This window comes from Notamacropus eugenii, chromosome 4, assembly GCF_028372415.1.
Source record: "Notamacropus eugenii isolate mMacEug1 chromosome 4, mMacEug1.pri_v2, whole genome shotgun sequence".
NCBI lineage: Eukaryota > Metazoa > Chordata > Mammalia > Diprotodontia > Macropodidae > Notamacropus > Notamacropus eugenii.
The window spans coordinates 28,271,813-28,291,119 of NC_092875.1; the positions used below are offsets into that span (position 1 = coordinate 28,271,813).

The 19,307-nt window shown below is 40.5% G+C and overlaps 1 protein-coding gene across 8 annotated transcripts in view; it reads left to right on the forward strand.

Moving 5' to 3' along the window:
• The window catches only part of NOS1 (nitric oxide synthase 1), a 249,654-nt gene that overhangs the window by 42,196 nt on the left and 188,151 nt on the right, over positions 1-19,307 (forward strand). The window contains exon 2 of one of the 8 annotated variants that reach the window (XM_072600318.1): positions 3,983-4,024. The exons of 6 other annotated variants lie outside the window; for them this stretch is intronic. The gene's annotated coding sequence lies outside the window, so the exon portion shown is untranslated. Of the gene's footprint in view, positions 1-3,982; positions 4,025-18,264; positions 18,378-19,307 lie in introns of all 8 variants that reach the window. One more of the 8 variants, XM_072600317.1, reaches the window with a different exon arrangement.

The following is a 19,307-nucleotide window of genomic DNA, read 5'->3' on the forward strand; positions in this document are numbered from 1 at the left end:
TCCTACCTTCCAGTTTGGTCTATAAATATGGAATTTCTGGCTTGGTTGGGTTTCACTGAGTTTTCTTGTAGGATACATTGTTATTTGTATTCTAGTCTTTCCCCTCTATCCTTAATCAATCAACAGAAATATATTGAGTGTTTACTGTTCCAGGCACCATGCTAAGTGATGGAGATACAAAGAGAACCAAATATGGTCCCTGCCCTCAAGAAGCTTATTTTCCAGTGGGGGAACCATGTCAATAACTAGATACTTATAAGATATAGCATTTAGAATCTGGCCTTTTTTGTTCTAGGGTACCCTGAGGAATCTACAATATATCTTTTCCCTACTGCCATCTGACTCCCTGATTATTAAGCACCAGGGCCTAGCTCTCTAATCCTATTTAACCACTTAACACTGATTATCTTTTACAAATGGCTGTCCAAAGGTATGTTCAAAGGGGTGTGTGTGTGTATACATAAATTATATATACATATGCACACATATCTTTTATATATAATATATAATAGATATATATATGAAGGTATATTCAAAGATAGAACCAAAACAAAGTACAGTTACACCTCCACATTGCAAGGGTTAGGGGCACAGTACCTTTCATGATCTGGAAAATCATCACAAAGTTTTTTGGCTCTCCTTCCATACCAGAAAAGAAGTCTGATTTTTTTTTCCTTTTATGGGATATTTACAATACCTTATTGTAAAATTTGGGTTAAGTATTTGGTCACAAGCTCTGTGTCATCTGCTAGCCTTCATGTGTTGTCTGTGGCTTCCTCAAAACTCCCTTAAAATTCCCATTTAATTTCTTATGCCACCTCACAATATATTGAAACCATGATGGGAAAACTTGCAATGTGGATGGATAACTATATAAGTATTTCTCCTAATGCCTCCAGAGCATATTCTCCCCTATTCCCTATAACACCTTAGTCTCCAGAAAAAATAGACTCAAGTCAGCCCTGTTTCTATATTGGTCCTACCAAATTCACATTCAAAGGTAGCTTCGCTGCCAATTGAGTCTTTGTCTCAACTACAACTGGACTGGAGTTCCAAAATTCACTCCTTACTCCTTAAGGCATAAACCCACACTGGATACAGACTCTGAAATGTTATCGTGGAGATCTAAAAGAGCTGTTGCTCTCAGCTGCAAAAGTATATTGACAGAAGTGGCTGCAAACCTTCATGTCACCTGCATTGTAATAACTGCCTCACGCTGATTACAATGGAGTCAATGTATTTAATATAGTAAATTTCCCAAGTTTTAAAATGAAGAACAACTTTCTTCATGAAGCCTTTCTGGATTCTCTCCATATCAGTCCCCTACCCCCATCACTTTCTATGTATTTTATATAAATGATGAATATCCCTATGTGGCTACATGTTTTCTCCCTGATTCACTTTTATCTTTGTATCACCTAGCATAGTGCCTGGCACAAAGTATTTAACAAATACGTGGCTTTCGATAGGTCAGGCCAACTTGGTTTTAATTGCATTCAGGTCATCTCATGCTTATCCTGTCTTCTAATTTCAATCAATTTTGACCTTTGCACTAAGTAGTCAATGGCCTTGAACACAGACAGCTGACTCAGACATGAGACTCCCGCATCAATAGCTAGCTGTTTCCTGTTTGTTAAGTTATAGCCAATTTCCATTTGGGAGAGGTCCTTCAGTTCTCCCTTCATCTATTCCATTGTGACTCTCTTTTTGAAGGAAAAAAATATGAGGTTTCCTGAGTAGCCTATCAACTCTTGGTCTCTGTCCTTTCTATATTATAGACCATTATAGGAACACTATAGCCTGAATATAAAATACATACAATATCCTGGAAAAGCAAGCAGTTTCTAAAACCCAAGAGATGATAAGTAGGCAATACCTGTGAGATATTCAGAGATCATTCCATAAATAGGAGTCCCAACCCCACCCAAACCCCCCAGCCAGAGCTGACCTCCCAGAGTAATACTGAATTTCAAAATTTGCAGAGATCTCAGGGGTCATCTGGGCCAACTCATATGCCACCCCCCAAAATAAAAGAACCTCTTTTATAACAGAGGTAGCCTGCCAAGTGGTCATCCTGTTTTTGTTCTTAGACCTTTTGTGAAGGAGAAGCAACTGCCTCCCAAGGTAACAAATCCTACTTTAGAATGACTTTATTTTATAGGAAGTTTTTTCCTGACATCGAGTCTAAATCTCTTGATGTACCCCAAGATTTTGCCCTCGATCTTAACTTCATCAGCTCATGGAGATTTAATTATAATCTCCATTCAAATGACTCCCAAATGTGTGTATACATAATACATCTATACATATATGTATATATAAATAGACATAAACACATATACATTTATACATATACATACGCCTACACTTTAGTCCCTTATCACCAACTGTCTATTGGACATTTACATTACTTCCATCTGGATATCCCAAAGGTATTTCATACTGAATCCATTATCTTTCCCAAAAAAACCAAACCCACCCCTCTTTTGAATTTCTTTGTTCCTATCAAGGGAAATTACCATCCTCCAGAGCACCCAGTGGAATTCTTGTCCCTTACACCAGACAGCTTGCCATTTTTCTCTCCATATCATCCATCTTGTCTGTCTCCTCTTCATTCCCACAGCCACCCCCACTCCAGATTGTCTTTACCTTGGACTATTATGATAGCTTTCCAAATGATCACCCTGCCTTAAATCTCCCCTCAGTCCAATCCAACCTCAGCTCACCTACAAAAGTGATTTCCTTAACAGGTAGGTTTGACCATGCCATTCCCTTACTGAATTCCAGTGACTTCCTATTACTTTGACATGTAACAGCCATGCCAAAGATTGCTGGGGTGGTATTTCTTCCCACCATGGGAAGGAGAGGAAGCTTACCAGATCAGGACTGGAAGGTGGGGCTTCTATCAGTGCAGTGGGAGTTGGAGGTTCTCAGAGCTAAAGGCAGAACCTCAACCCACATTTTCCTCATTCTGTGGCCTGCTCTCTATCAGTACACCATGCTGTCTCTATCTTTTGTTTATCTATCACCTTCATTTTCAAGTATATCCATCTCTCCTTCCCTGTCCAGACAATAAGGTTCTAACTTTCTGACCTGTGCTGCTGCCAGCTCAAATCCGGTCAAATTGTTAAATTTTCAAGGCGAATGTTTACACCTTGGAAAGCAGAAAATGCTACAAATAAGGGCTTCATTTATTTTTTGTTGTTGTTGAGTGTCTAGATTTAAGACAGTAGGGAGAAAATGTTAATGAAGTAAATTAATTTAAGAGTATTTTACCTACATTTTTCCCCATCCCCACCCTTACCCTCAGAGAGTTGGTTGTTAAACATTTACCAGTACACCACTAGCTCTAAGACTTGAGAGTTTTCCTGACTTGGATGACCAGATTCTCAGCAGACTCTAAAAAGAAAATGTGGCTTCCCTGACAATCTTCTTAGGGGGAAATATGAGCCCTGATATTCGACTTAACCCACTCGATAGCAGTGATGCTTAACGAGGTCCCTATGGGTGAAGCTTGTTGTTATTGTGTGTGTGTGTGTGTGTGTGTGTGAGAGAGAGAGAGATAGAGAGAGAGAGAGAGAGAGACCCTCTGTCTTCTCAATTGTTGCTGGCAAGCTGAGCATTTAAGGGTTATCCTTCCTACTTGGACAGATAAAATTCAAGATGCAATCCAGTGAAGAACCCTTAGGCAACGAACTGACAAGTCTTTAGAAGAGAAGTTAGGCAGTGAATTCTGCAGCTCCAATACAGTCCACGGTCTTTGCTCACTGGTCTGGGAGAGGAAGAAGCCCTGATTCTGTTTTCTGAATTCTCAGTCAAATAACTGGTTGTCATCACTAGATCCCAGAGGCATTCCTAGAGATAGTAAGATGATTGGATTTTGAGCTGAAGAGGACTTTAGGGACCATCTTGGGATGACAGAATCATAGATATAGAGCCAGGAGCTTCAAAGGTTATCTAATCCTACCCCCTCATTTTACAGATGGAGAAACTGAACCTTCCAAAGAGGAATTCCACATAGATAGTAAGTGGGAAAACCAGAATTTTTTAAATTAAATTTTTTATTTTCACTTGAGAAAAATTTGTTTTCTTTCCCTTCTACCCCCACTAGAAAAGAAAAAAGAGAAAAAACCCTCATAAAAAATACACATAGTCAAGAAAAACAGTTTTCTATATTGGCCCTGTCCCAAAATACATGTCTCCCTTTGCATATTGAATCTGTTACCTCTCTATCAGGTGGTGGGTAGCAAGCTTCATCATGAGTTCTCTGGAATCATGATTGGCTTTGCACTGATTTGAGTTCTTCAATCTGTCAAAGTAATTTGTCTTTATGGTATTGTTTTGATTGTATAAATTCTTCTAGTTCTGTTTACTTCATTCTGCATCAGTTCTTGTAATTCTTCCCAGGTTTCTCTGAAACCATTTCCTTTGTCATTTTTATAGTACAATAGGATGGTGTGTGTGTATACATATATGTGTGTGTACAATACATAACATACAATAAGATATTGTGTGTAGGTATATATATACCATATTAGTGTATATATATATATATATACGTATATGTATATATATATACACACACACATACCATAATACACCAGTAGTATATTGTGTATGTATATATATGCATATACATACATACATATACATATATATATATACACAATATATATATTTATACCATACATTCAGTCATTCACCATTGATGGACACCTTCTTAGTTTCCAGGTCTTTATCACCAAGGGCTGCTAAGAAATGTTTTTGCATATATTTGACCCTATTCCTCTTTCTTTGATCTCCTTGAGGTATAAGCCTTGTAGCAGTAAAAACTGGCTCAAAGGACATGCACAGTTTAATAGCTGTAGGGACATTTTTTCCAATGTCCAGAACGGCTGGACCTATTCACAGTCCTACCAATAGAGCAGAATGTTCTGTTTTCCCATAGCTCTTCCCACATTTGTCATTTTTTTTATCAACTTCAACAATCTGATGACATGTGACAAAGCCAGGATTTCAATCCACCCAGGTTCTCTGATTCCAAATCCATGCAGTCTCATCCTTTCCTTTTACAGATGAGGAAATTGAGGTCCAGAGGAAAGAAATGTCTGTCCCAATACCACAGAGACATTGGCAGAGCTAGAAATCACCCCTCAGTTTACTGATTTCACATTTAATGTTGTTCCCTTTGTATCATCCTGCCTTCCTTGCCAATCTGAAGTATTGACTAGGAGATGGTAATGGGGTAGGAGTGGCACTGAGGTACCATGGTACAGTGGAAAGGGTATTGAAGTCAAGATCTGGGGTTTTGAATCCAAATCACAGATGTTTCTAAATATATATTGTAACACTGCGGAAGCCAGTACCTTTCTCTGGATCTTACTTTCCTCATCTATAAAATGGGTAGATTGTATTAAGTGACCTCTGAGGTCCCTCCCACATCCAAAATCTATCATCTAATTGGATTCTGGGCCAGCTGTTTTCCCTGATGAAGTGTAAATGCTTTAAGTGTCTCTCACCCAAATGTCCCTGATCAGTACAGTTGTTTCCAAAGGTCAAAAGGCAGTGATGGTGTCAAAAAAATTTTCCTCTCTCTGAACCACAGCCCTTCAGGGGAGGGGGAGCACGGTGGTCAGACTTTGACAGTCCAGTCACAGGAGAGGAAAGGAGCTGAAGTGGATAATGACTTCTCTAGCTATGAAACTAGATTACTAAGGGATCTCCTTAACAAATTACACACACACACACACACACACACACACACACACACACACACCTTGTACACACTGTGTACACATATACACATGCCCACAAATACACAACCTAAAGAAAACACAGGTTGCTAACTCTTCATTTAGAGCATCCTGGTTCCTTATGAGTTTCAGGGTGGGGCATCCTTAAAGGTAGAAGGAGGAAAAAGTCAGGGAAAAACTTCTGGGAGGGTTTCAAGGCCTTGAGTGACAGTGCTATGACCTACTCAGAATCCAAGAAAGACATGGCCAAGGAAGGGAGACTTCCAGTAGCATTCCATGCACATCCCCCATGCCTGGAATGCCCTCCTTCCTCATGTCTGTCTCTTGCCTTCCGTGGCATCCTTCAAGTCCTACCAAAGTCCTGCTTCCCACAAGGAACCTTTTCCCACCCTTCTTAATTCTAGGGTCTTCCCTTTGTTGCTTCCCTTTGTTCCGCCAAATATCCTGTCTATAGCTTCTTTGTACTTACTTGTACCCATGTTGTTGTCTCCTCCATTAGATTTTGGGCTCCTTGAGGTTAGGGACAGTCTTTTGCCTTCCTTTGTATGTCCATCCTAGACTTAGTGTTGGAGGGACCTTAGAAGGTATGCTGTCCCACAGCCAGATAAGATATGAGGTTCTTGGACATCAAGTGACTTGCTCAAAGTCCCACAGGTAGTAAACATCAACCACAGGATTTGAACCAAAATCTTCTGACTCTAGAGTCAGTGTTCTGTCCATGACACATACTGTGTTACTTCTTCTTAGAAGTTTCAGTCATGGAAGAGATGGCACATTGGAGTCTTCTGTAGACACAGGTAAATCTGGATTCCCAGAACTGTAGCTGGGCCTGCAAAATCCCAGCGGATCCTGTTGATTTCCTAATTTACCACTTTAGCCCTTGGCCCAGAGCTCCACCTCTGAGCACTGGGCTCAGAAGACCAAGCCAGTCCTATTATCTCTATACTAGATAAGGGAAAGAGGAGGTGAAAAGCAGCCTTACCCTCCCCAAGATTATTCTTGGTTCTGGGGCTGCCAAATTGTCCCTAGGTGTGCTAATGCCCTCTCCTGGGGAGTTCTAGGGCTGCATCTCCAAACTTTTCTTCCCCTAGAAAGTTGGCTTGGGTTGCATCTAAAATCAAAGAATTTAGGATTATAAGATTCATATGTCTAGCACTGGATGAGACTTCAAGGGGCTAGTCCAATCCCCTCACTTTACAGTGAGGAGAGATAGACTGATTTGCTAAAGTTTACCCAGGTAGTAAGGATTTGGGAGGAAAAGAGAGAGAGAGAGAGAGAGAGAGACAGAGAGAGAGAGAGAGAGAGAGAGAGAGAGAGAGAGAGAGAGAGAGAGAGAGAGAGAGAGAGAGAGAGAGAGAAGATTCAATCCCAGGTCCGGTGACTCCAAATTTAACACCCTTTGCATGCATACAAAAAGAGCTTGACTAGAGTCACATAGGAAATCAGAATTACTAGCTCACTCTTCGAGTGCAGAGTAGAACCCAATTCACATGGTGGTAATTGAAGTTACCACTATTTGTAAAGGTGAATAGACTAGAATAGTGAATAGAATGTTATACTTGGAGTCAGGAAGACCAGGGTTAAGTCTTATCTCTGACGGTAGCTGCAGGACCATCTTTAAGTCACTTAATTTCTATGTGACTCGGGCAACTCTCTTAGATTATCTCTCAATAAGCATTTATTTAAGCCCCTACCTCATGCCAGGCATTGAACTGGATAGTTACTAGGCATACAAATAAAAGAGTCGCTACTCACTTAGAGCTTACTTTCTATTAAGGAGACAATATACACATTATTAAGTATCTGTAGAAGATGTACAAAGTCGCTGGGGAGAGAAGGTGTAAGTAAATCAAGTTTTGACCTTCATCAATATGTCACCAACAAAATCACTGATGCTTGATGCCTATGTCAGAGATCTTAAGCCTTTCCAAGTGGATTGTCTTTATTATCTTCCTGCTGCTTTATAAATTGTTCCCCCTGGTTCTGCTCACTTCACTCTGCATTAGTCCGTACAAGTCTTCCTCTCCCCTCCATCATTTCTTATGGCACAATGATAATCCATCCCATTCATCTACCATAATTTGTTCAGCCATTTTCCAATGGATGGCCACCCTCTTTGATTCCATTTCTTTGCCACCATAATCAGAGTTTTTATAAATGTTTTTGTACATGTGCATTCTGGGAGATAGCCAGTTCAAAGACACAGTCATGATAAGATGAGGTGGAAGACAAACAGCTAGGAGGCTATCTAGACAGGAATATCAAATGTGTGAGGGGATTAACAAGTAATAAGCCTGGAAAGAAAGTCTAGAATCAGGTCATGAAGGGCTTTAAATGACAAGCTGAGGGGTTTGATTTAAGAAGCAAGAGGGAGCCACTGAAGATTTTTGAGCAGGAGAGTGACACCAATCAATCAATAATCATTTATACAGTATCTATTATATATCAATACAATGCTGATGAATTTCTCTGGGCAACCAAATTTTGACATAAGTTTCCATAAACCCTCACGGCTAACAGTGTCAAAGGCCTTGGACAGGTCTATAACCATTGTGTACAGACCCCTGTTCTGCTCCTGGCACTTCTCCTGGAGTTGCAGGGCAGCAAACACTATATCGACTGTTCCTCAGTCCTTTCTGAAGCCACACTGGATCTCCAGTATATGACCATCTTCCAGGTGAAGGATCAGCCTATTAAGGAGGAATCTAGCAAGAATTTTGCCAGCAATGACTAAGAGGGAGACCGTCCTGTGATTGTCACAGGATAATCTATTCCCTTTACCCTTATAGAGATGGACAGTGGAGGCATCCTTGAACTCCTGGGGGATAACTTCCTCTTGCCATATAATCTGGAAATTCCGGTCAGCTTTTGTATGAGCAATGGTCCCCCTACCTTGTAAATCTCAGCTGGAATAGAATCAGCACCAGCTGCTTTGTCACATGACAGGAGCCTAATGGCCCTCAAAACCTCTTCTTCAGTTAGAGGTTCAGCTAAGGAGGGATTGACTTCAACCTGAGGTAAACGGTCAATGGCCTCAGCATTGATTGATGATGATCTGTTGAGAACACTGTGGAAGTGTTCAGCCCATCTCTCTAGGATCAGGTCCTTATCATTAATCAATGTGGCTCCATCAGCACTGAGTAGTTGTGATGCACCATGGGATTTTGGTCCATAAATAGCTTTCAGGGAATCATAAAAGCGCTTTGAATTGTTACTATCGGCATAAAACTAAATTTCATCTGCCTTCTTACTAAGCCAGGAATCCTGCATCTCTCTAAGTTTTGCTTGTATTTTGCTTTTGATGGAATTAAATGCTGCCTTCTTAGAAATAGCTGAACTATTCTGCTGGTAAATACTGTGGAGTTCTCATTTTTCAATTTAAAAAAAAAAAAGGCTGGTGTTGCAGTGGATAGAGAGCTGGCATGTGAGCCAGGGAAAGCTGGGTTCAAATCCTGACTACCCCATATTGGTACCACAGTCTCTCACTGCCTCTAGTAACTCTCTTAAGACAATATGTTGCAGAGAAAGCACCTATCTGCATTGGTGGTAGGAGTGTCCTCTTCTGGGAATTCTCTGCACCAGTAAAATCAAATGTGCCCAGTCGCTGTGCTAGGTACTTGAGATACAAAAGCTAGAATCAAAGAGTCCCTGCCCTAATGAGCATCTCTTCTCTTGGGGCAGAAAGTCTGCACATATCTAGGCATATCAAAGGTCATGGGGGCTGGACAGGGAAAGTCACTAGCAGCTGTGGACATTGGAGAGCCTTCTTGTAGGAGGGGTGCTTGAGCTGACCAGGTCAGACCTAGGATTTTGGAAAATCACTTTGGCAGCTGAATGGAGGGTGGATTGATGTGGGAGCAAGGAGTCAGGAAACTGGAGGCAAGACCAGTTAGGAACCTATTTCAATAGTCTAGGAGAAGGGTGATGAGGGGCTGAACTAAAGTGGTTGTGGAGTAACTGATGAGAAGGTGATGAGTGCAATAGAGGTTGAGAAAGAAGAAGTGAAAAGATTGGATTGGATTGGATTTGGAAAGGGAGGGAGGACCAGAATTTGAACCACTATCTTCAAAGTCCAAACCTCCTCTCTTAGCGCTAAAAATGCTCTCTGAAAGGGTAAATGCAAATACTGTTTGGACCTATTCCACTACCTCTACCACTCACATGACTTAAAATCACTCTCTTCTTGCCTCCATAACATTGTGGTAAATAGAGTGCTGGACTTGTAGCCAGAAAGAACAGGGTCCAGTCCTCTCACTAGCTATGTGAACATCGGTAAGGTGCTTAGCTTGTTTGGGACTCAGTATGTTCAGTTGTAAATGAAGAGGCTTAGACTCAATGACTTCTAAAGTCTTGGACTTTCTTTAAGACTCAACTCAAATCCCGTCTTTTTACAGGAGCCCATTATCAGACCTCTGAACTACAAAGTCATTGACTTAGAAATCGAAGGTAACTAGATAAGATTCTAGTAACTGGAAAGACTACCAGGGCCTCCTATAAAAGATGGGATTTGAGGTGAGGCTTAAAGAAGTACAAGAACTTTTAGAGAACGTTGAGTCTAACTTCCCTTATTTCACAGTTGAGGATATAGACAAGTGGTAGATAGGTAGGTAGGTAGGTAGATAGATAGATAGATAGATAGATAGATAGATAGATAGATAGATAGATAGATAGGAAGGAAGGAAGGAAGGAAGGAAGGAAGGAAGGAAGGAAGGAAGAAAGAAAGAAAGAAAGAAAGAAAGAAAGAAAGAAAGAAAGAAAGAAAGAAAGAAAGAAAGAAAGAAAGAAAGAAAGAAAGAAAGAAAGAAAGAAAGAATATGTAAGGAGGATTTGGGGATTTTGTTATCCTTCTTAGAGTTAGTTTCTCAGGATCCATGGCCATGGGAATGTCTAGTTTCCAGGTTCTAGATAATAACTCCCAGAATAGTTTCAAGGAAGCTAGATAGTAGTTCTTAGAATCATAGTGATAGACAATCCTACTGAGGCTGTGCTGTGAGATATGGTAGTGACATAATTGATATTTACTACACTTGCACAGAATGATGATATTGCTAAAGTAGAGGTGAGCTTAATATTGGCAAGATGCCTTCTTTGTCTGATGTCCTATAAAGCTGGTAGGCATTGGTCAGTGAGGAAGACCGGGGAAAGACAATGAGAAAATCATGGGGAGAAACTCATATAAGGACAAAAGGCACGGGGAATCTGTGTATGCTTCAACTGGCCCCCGGTGAGGCTTGGGGGGATTTAGGGGAAGCACAAATGTGCCTGTCTCAATTGACCCCATCGAGACACAGGGGTAGTTGCCCCCCCCTTCTCACCAACCCCTGCAAGAAGGGTATAGAGAATTCTGTAGGAGCTAGTTCTCCCAGCAAGCATTTGAGAAGACTGGACTAGAATTAAGTTGATTATTAACCCCTCTGAAGCTGTCTGCCTGTCTGACCAGATCAAGAATGAACCTGTTAGAGGCTAGAGACTGAAAATTTGAGTGTCTTCTTGTGTGTTATCTGTAAAACAGATAGATAGATGGATGGATGGATGGATGGATGGATGGATGGATAGATAGATAGATAGATAGATAGATAGATAGATAGATAGATCCATCGATCTGCGGCAACTGGGTGGCACAGTGCTGGACCTGAAGGCAAGAAAACTGATCTTCCTGAGTTCAAATCTGGCCTCAGATACTTACTAGCTGTGTGACCCTGGGCAAGTCATTTTACCCTGTTTGCCTCAGTTTCCTCAGCTATAAAATGTGCTGGGGAAGGAAATGGCAAACCATTCCAGTATCTTTGCCAAGAAAACCCCAAATGGAGTCATGAAGAGTTGGACATGACTGAAAAATGACTAAACAACTACAAAACAATCTGTTTATAGATGTATGCATTATAGTTTATGTTCATAGTTATGTACAAGTCTCTCCCATTAGCATGGGGGCTCTTTGAGACCAGGGACATTGCTTTGTCCTTCTTTTTTTTCCCCAGTCTCCTCATGCCTGGCTCATGGTAAGCACTAAAAAATGTGTGTTGATTGATTTCTAGCTCTAGATGAATGATCCTATGAGTCCCTTGGATCCACTGTATCTCCCAGTCAGGAATTAGGGGAACAATACCTTCCAGTCCTAACCCTGAGCCTTGGTGTCCACTATTATCCAGGCTCCTGAGTGCCTGGAGGGTCCCAGATCTTTGCCTTGGGTTAGAATTGAATAGAAAACTGCTTTTTGGAGAAAAGAGCTGACAGTTTATCAGTTGGAGCCTTGATTCCCCTTGGTGAGAATGAACCCCAACAGCACAGCCCTGTTGGTTGTTTGGTATTTGTAGAATTTATTCCTCAAATTCCTCAAATCATCCCAAGCATTGCCAGACAATGCTGAAATTATGAAGGGAGAAGGCACCAAGCCCAGGGAGCCCAGCCTTTCCCACTCTGAGACTCTAGTCAGTTTCAGCTTGTCTCTTTCAGTTTGTCAGTTTCCGCTTTGCCAGCACAGTATAGGGAGAGAGAGAGAGAGAGAGAGAAAGGGAACTGGGTTGTATTTCAATAATGCATGTATTATTTTTTCACTCCTATATGGAAGTGAAGTGTGCTGGGGAGTGGCACTTCTCTGCCATCTGCATAAACACACATCGGGGATTCCAGTTTCTGCCAGTCCCCTGTGAGGGAGGGAGCTGGTGGGCCTTGAGAGATACCTATTCTTAGTGTGTCATAGCTTTCTCTCAAAGCTCCCCCCAACCCATCTCCAGAAAGCAAACAAACACATATTCTGTCCAATAGACTAAAGAAACTGAAACAAGCCTTGTCCTGAAGATTTTCCAACACATTGCTGTTGTTACTCCCCTGTAGACTTTTTTTCTTTTAAAACTATTCTTATTACCAAATACAGAGAGACATTCATCCCTCCTCCCCACCACCACGCACAAAGGGCACTAGAAATGTGGCCTGCAGAATAGAAAATTAGAGCTATTCATGCCAGTCCAACAATACTCTATAGTAATAGAAGGGACAGAAGGAGGAAAGCATAGGATTAAGCCTCTTCTCCAATATTCTATCCAGGTTCAACTACTGAACCCAGGACACAGCCAAGGGACCACCCCAAAATAAGGAAGCTACAGGCCAAATAGAGCTCTCTACAACAATTATTGGAAGGAATATTCAGCAGATCCCTGAATGTCTGTCCCAGTAAGGTTTCTTTTGCTTTAGGAATTAACTGATTAAAATCATGATATAAGAAAGGCATTGGCTTTGGAGCCAAGAGAGCCTTGTTTTGAATCTCTGCCTATTTTCTTGTGTGACTTCAGCAAAGTCACTTCATCTCTATGGGTCTCAGTTTTCCTACCTATAAAATGAAAAAATATTGGATTAAGTGGCCTTTTTAGCTCTCCTGTGGATCTATCTATGATCCTAGTAATAAAAAAGTTACATTTCTATAGCACTTTAATGCTTGCAAAGTGTTTTGCAGCCACTGTGCCCTTTGACTTTCAAGATCGCTATGAATCAAGTAGTGAAAGTAACACTCTTAGTCCCATTTTATGGATGGGAAAACAGCTTCAAGAAAGTGAAATGACTTGCTCAAAGCCCTTTGTACACATCATTTCATTGGAGCCTCTCATCAACCCCAACAGATAGGGACTACAGATATATAGCTACCCTCATTTGACAAAGAGAAACTGAGACTCAGATTGATAACGTGACTTGCCCATTGTTAAATGGCTAGTGAGTTTAAGAGTCAGGATTAGAAGCTTCCAAGTCCAATACTCTCTCCACTACACCCCATTGCCTTTCATTAGCAAGAGTTAACTAGAAAATCCAGTTCCCCAAAGTGAAGATGTGTCTGGTGTGCCCCTATGGCAGACCAACAGTTCATGCCTCTTTCTATCCTCACAAGAGACCCCCTAGAGAAATGTCCTCTCATCCTGGCTGCAAAATCCCTAGCTCTGTCAGGACTTGATGACTGGTGTTTCATTAGCAGCAAGGTCACATATTTTTCCATCTCCAATGTCGTCCTTATACTCCTACTGAAATCCACTTATCTCCGCCTCACCAATTTGTCACCCTGTTGGCGCATAACACCTGCCAGAGCAGAGCATCAGAATTTGGCCAATGCCTTCAATTTACTCCTCTTCTTACTCAGTGACTAGAAAGGCTCTATTCATTTATTCTCATTAAATTGCATACACCAGGCTGCTGTTCAGAAAGCCAACAGAGTCCAACAGTCCCAGGGAATCTCATTGTCAATTCAGTGGTCTTCACTGACCTGGTGTTGGGACCAGATCTATAACTAGGCTGGGGCACTGAGACTTTGTCCAGAGTGCTGAAATTTAGTGGAGAAAAATGCAAAAAAAACCATATTCTGCTTCAGCAGAAAGTGTAATAGCAACTAGAATGATGCTAGATTAGAAGATTTAAAGCTACAGGCAATCTTAGAAATTATCTAGCTTCCTCATTTTACAGATGAGAAAACTGATAGTCAGAGGTTAAGTGACTTGCTTGTGGTCATATAGATAGTAAGAGACACAAGATTAGAACCCAAGTCCTCTCATTCTAAATTGAAGATGCTATCCGTGCAGCCTCTCTATTTCTCCCTTCATATTCAATTGAATTAACTTTAGTTAGTTCTTGTGTTGATTGATTGAATGAATGAATAAATGAGTGACTGAGTGAGCGAGAAGTCACTTATTAAGTGCTTATTACATGGAAGTCACACTTCTAAATGCTAAATAGAAAAACAAAAAGTAAATCAGTCCCGGCTCTCAAGGAGCTTGTCAACAGATATCGCAGAATAGTAGACAGAGAGGGTCATTTTGGTCTGAGAAGTCAGGAAGATGGTCAGAGAGCAATGTGATAGGTCTTGATCAGGCTAGAAATAGACAAGTCTCAACCATGGGAACCCAGGTGAATTTCATTCTGTTTTCTCTGAGTCCCTAAACTACTAGATATGGCTTTGCCTAAATTCTTGGCAGAATAAGAGGTAGAACTAGAAAGAAATTGAGAGGTACTACGTCTTAATCCAACTCTTTCATTTTATGGGGGGAAATAAGACACCCCCCACAGGAAAAGTGACTTAACCAAAGTCACACTGGTAAGCATCTTAACAAAAGTCAATCAATAAATACTTATTAGACATCTATTATTAAGCCAGACGCTGTGCCAAGCACTGGAGATACAAAGACAGTCCCTGCCTTCAAGGAGCTCATAGTCTAATGGAGGAAACAACAGACAAATAACTATTTGCAAACAAGCTATATGCACAATAAACTGGGAATTGTCATTGTTGCTGCTGATTCTTCATTTTGATCTACAGAAGGAAGGTACTAGCATTAAGGGGGAGGGGGAATGGGGATGAGATTTTAGCTGGGACTTGGAAGAAAGCCAGGAAGCAGAGATGAAGAGGGAGAATGTTCCAGGGGCAGCCAGTGAAAATGATTGGAGTCTGGAGATGGAGTATCTTGTGCATGAAACTGCCTGCTCCACCTCTCAATTCCCATTCTCAGTGTCTCGTATATCCCAGACTTTTTGTCTCCTGATATACTTGTAAACTTGCTGGCGCATGAAAATAGATAGAGTCTATCCTTCTTCCTTCCACCCCTTTGCTGGTCACCTCTTTCATGTCCCTTCCTAGGTCCCAGCCCAACCCCCTCAAATTTGTATATCTACTATAATGATCTGTCCTTTATGACCATAAACATAATACTTCTGAATCATTGTGAGTAGGAAACAAGCTGGGCACGATGATGGAGAAGCAGTGAGGTCTCAGTCCAAGTGGACTTGGTTGGAGTCTAGAGAACCAAGTTCTAGGCTTTCTTCAGACACTTACTTGATTTGTGACCTTGGAAAAAACCTTAGGCTTAGGGTCAGGATGGATTTAAGTTCCCAAATAACCTCTAACATATACTAGTTGTGTGACTGTAGTTAAACCACTTAAGCTCTGGGACATCTGTACAATGAGACTAATTATAATAATAACTATAGTTTAATGGTACTTTAAGGTTGCAATGCACTTTATATTTTAACTCATTTGATCCCTACAATAACCCTATCAGATAAGTACTATTATTATTATTCCCATTTTACAAATAAGAAAACCAAGACAAACAGAATTTAAGTGACCTATTGAGGGTTATACAACTAATAATAGTAGGTGCTATTATTATCCCCATTTTACAGACAAAAATACTGAGACACAGGAAGCTCAAGTGACTTGGCCAAGGTCACACAGTAAGTATGTCTGAGTCGAGATTCAAACTTGGGTCTTCCTGATTCTAGCTACTGTGTTCTTTCCCCTGTGCCATCTAGAGACCTCAAGAATTCTTGAATTATACATGAAAAAGGCTTTAAAGTGGTTCATACTTCAGTGGGTTTCGATCTCATCAATATAGGAGTGCTGGCTAGCTGCCTCCTTTATTACAGGTTGTGACCTCTCCACACTCTCTCTTCCTTGTGTAATTCTTGACCATATCCACCTGGAAGTCTTCCACCTAATATGATTCCCCTGAGCCTTTGACCATTTCCCAGATGTCTGAGGAGCACTCTAGCTCCTTCTTTGTCCATGATATTTCTCTCACCACATGACAATGCTAACTAGCCTTTATATAAGGTTTATATAAACCTTTATTTGAGGTTTGTGTGGCACTTTACAGATATCTAATTTGATCGTCACAACAACCCTGGGAGGCACATGTAGTTATTATCCCCATTTCACAGTTGAGGAAACTAAGGCAGACAGAGGTTAAGTGACTTAACAAGGTCACACAGTTAGAAAGGGTCTGAGGCTGGGTCTGACTCCAGATCCATCACTCTATCCATAGTGTCATTTATTCAATTCTTTTACTAAGCATATATTCCTAATTCATTCAGCAAACATTTATTAATCACTCACTCTGTGACAATACTGATCTAGGGCCTGGGGATACATAGTTGAGGGAGGGGGTGATGAAACATTCTTGCCCTCATAGAACTTATATTCTACTGGGGGAATAAATGGATAAATAAATATTATATGTAAAGAGAGAAAGGAGAGAGGAGAGAGGAGGGAGGGAGGGAGGGAGGAGAGAGAGAGAGAGAGAGAGAGAGAGAGAGAGAGAGAGAGAGAGAGAGAGAGAGAGAGAGAGAGAGAGAATGTAATGTAATTTATGGGAACATCAAGCTGTCCGGTTCAAGTGTAATATAGAATATGTAAGAAGGAAGAGTGTGACTATCTCTTGTTCATCTGTGTGAAGGATGAACTAGAGAGGAGAGAGACTAGAGACAAAGAAAATAATAAGGAAGCTACTGGAGTAATCTAAGCAGGTGTGTTCGTCCTTTGTTGCTGAAGAAGACCATGCCATCAGATAAATGATGACCTGACTTACACTTGACTTTGTTTTGAGTGGTGGTAAAGGAACTGAACTAAGAACTAAGACTGAAGCAAGAGAGGTTGTGAAGTTTGAAAGGAGGAGATCTCTAATTGGATAAGGAGGGAGGGAGGGCAGATTAGGGAGAGGAAAAAAGTGAGGGAAATTCTAGTTGCAAAACTGATTTTCTTAAAACAATGGCAATACTCTCAACAGAACTAGAAAAGATCAATCATGGGCATGGCATGATACTACAGGAAGAACTCTGAATAGAGGCAGAGGACCTGCCTTCAGATACCAGCTCTTATGCTTATTATCTATGTGCCCTTGGGTAGAGTAAGCAACAGAGCTCTCAATGATCAGTCAGAGGAAAATCAGACATGAAGGACCCAGAAATCTTGAGGGTTGGTAGAACTTGGGGCCATTGGGAAGATTGTCATGGTTTTTTTTCTGAAAACAAAGCGAATGTAACCCTCCCAATTCTCAACCTCTTTGTAATTCTGATGATGCATCTAACGTTAATTAGAAAATTATAAATATTTAAATAGCACCTAATTGTTACAAATGTTTTTCTCCTCCCTGGATTTTTTAAATAGCCTCATAATGCTGGCATCTAATTAAATGGTGATTAGGCTCCACCTGAGTTAATATTTTCCTTGTGTTTTATTGTAAAACACAGGAGCTTGTTTATTTAATCTAAATTACACACATAACTGAACATATTTCAGATACTTGATCATGGTCAAACACCCATTTTCCTGGCAAAGAATTCTATGGAAGTCCAATTAGATGACGACCAGGGGAAGGTCAATAGCAGGATTATTTGCAAGCAATTTTTCTGGCCTTTGAAAAGTGGCTTCATCCATCTATCGTTGAGTCCCAAACCTAAGCTCTCTGCTGCAATAATGTCCTCTCTGTTTTTCATCATCATGGAATTAACACTGTTAATTATAAGAGATTATGCACCTGGGTTTGGCATACATTCTGAAAGCAAGATGAAGAGTCTAACCCATCCTGGTTTTGTGAGTTTAGGGAAAGATATCCATCTTGTCTCTTCTACCAGACAATCGCTGACCCATTAGGTGCCACCCAGTAGCATCCATTCATTTTCCCCAAAGCCTCTAAGCTCTAATAAACAAGGAATCCATACAGCAGCTGGTAATTCTATGTTTCTTTCCTTTCTAACATAGAAAATAGGGCTGGCCAGCCTAATCAGAATCCATGTGAGCTTTGCTCTGAGTGGTAGAGTGGACAGAGCACTGGATTTGGAATCAGAAAAACTGAGGATCAAATCCTACCTCAGGTACTTATATTATCTGTATAATCCTTAGCAAATCACTTGCCCTATCTGAGCCTCAATTTCTTGGTCTGTAAAATAAAAGATTTGGACCTCATACCCTCTAAATCTATTGTCCTTGAATTTAATTCAATCCAACAATGATTTATTTTAATTAACTGTATTGATATCCTTTATAAACTTCACTTTCATATACTAAAACATTCTCTCTCCTCCTCTACCCAGAGAGGCATTCCTTATCACAAAGAATTAAAGAAAGAGAAAAGGAGATAAAACAATTCAGCAAAACTAACCAACATATTAACCAGATGTGAGAGTATGTATAATGTTCTATACCCGTTGTTCCCTATCTCTGAAAAGAGAGGAAGAAGATCTCATCAGAATTACACAGAATTGGGTTTGATTTTGTTGTAGTTCTTTCTGTTTACATTCTTGGCATTTTATATTGTTTTCCTGGTTTCTGCTCATTTCCCTCTGCATCAGTTTACATATCTTCTTGTGTTTCTCTGAATTTTTTCAGTCATTGTCTCTTAGTTTCAGCAACATTCTCATATTCACATACCTTAATTTGTTGAGCCATTCTCCTATAAGTGGGTACCAACAGGTAGGGCCCACTAGGTTCTAGATGAAGCAAGGGTGCTTATAGTCATAGCTTCTTAGAGATATAGAGTTAGCAGGATCCTTGGAGACCATTGAATTCTTATACCTGGCATTTACAGAGATGATTTTCAGGATGCTGTCTATACTTTATCTCATGAAACCTTCACAAATGCCCCCATAGTACTGTTATTCCCATTTTATAGATGAGGAAACTGAGGTTTAGAGAAATGATATGATTTGCCCAGTGTCACACAGCTGGTAAATATCAAAAGGTAAAATTTGAACCCAAATCTTTCCTAACTCTAAGTTCAGGGCTACTTCTGATACAGCAAATGC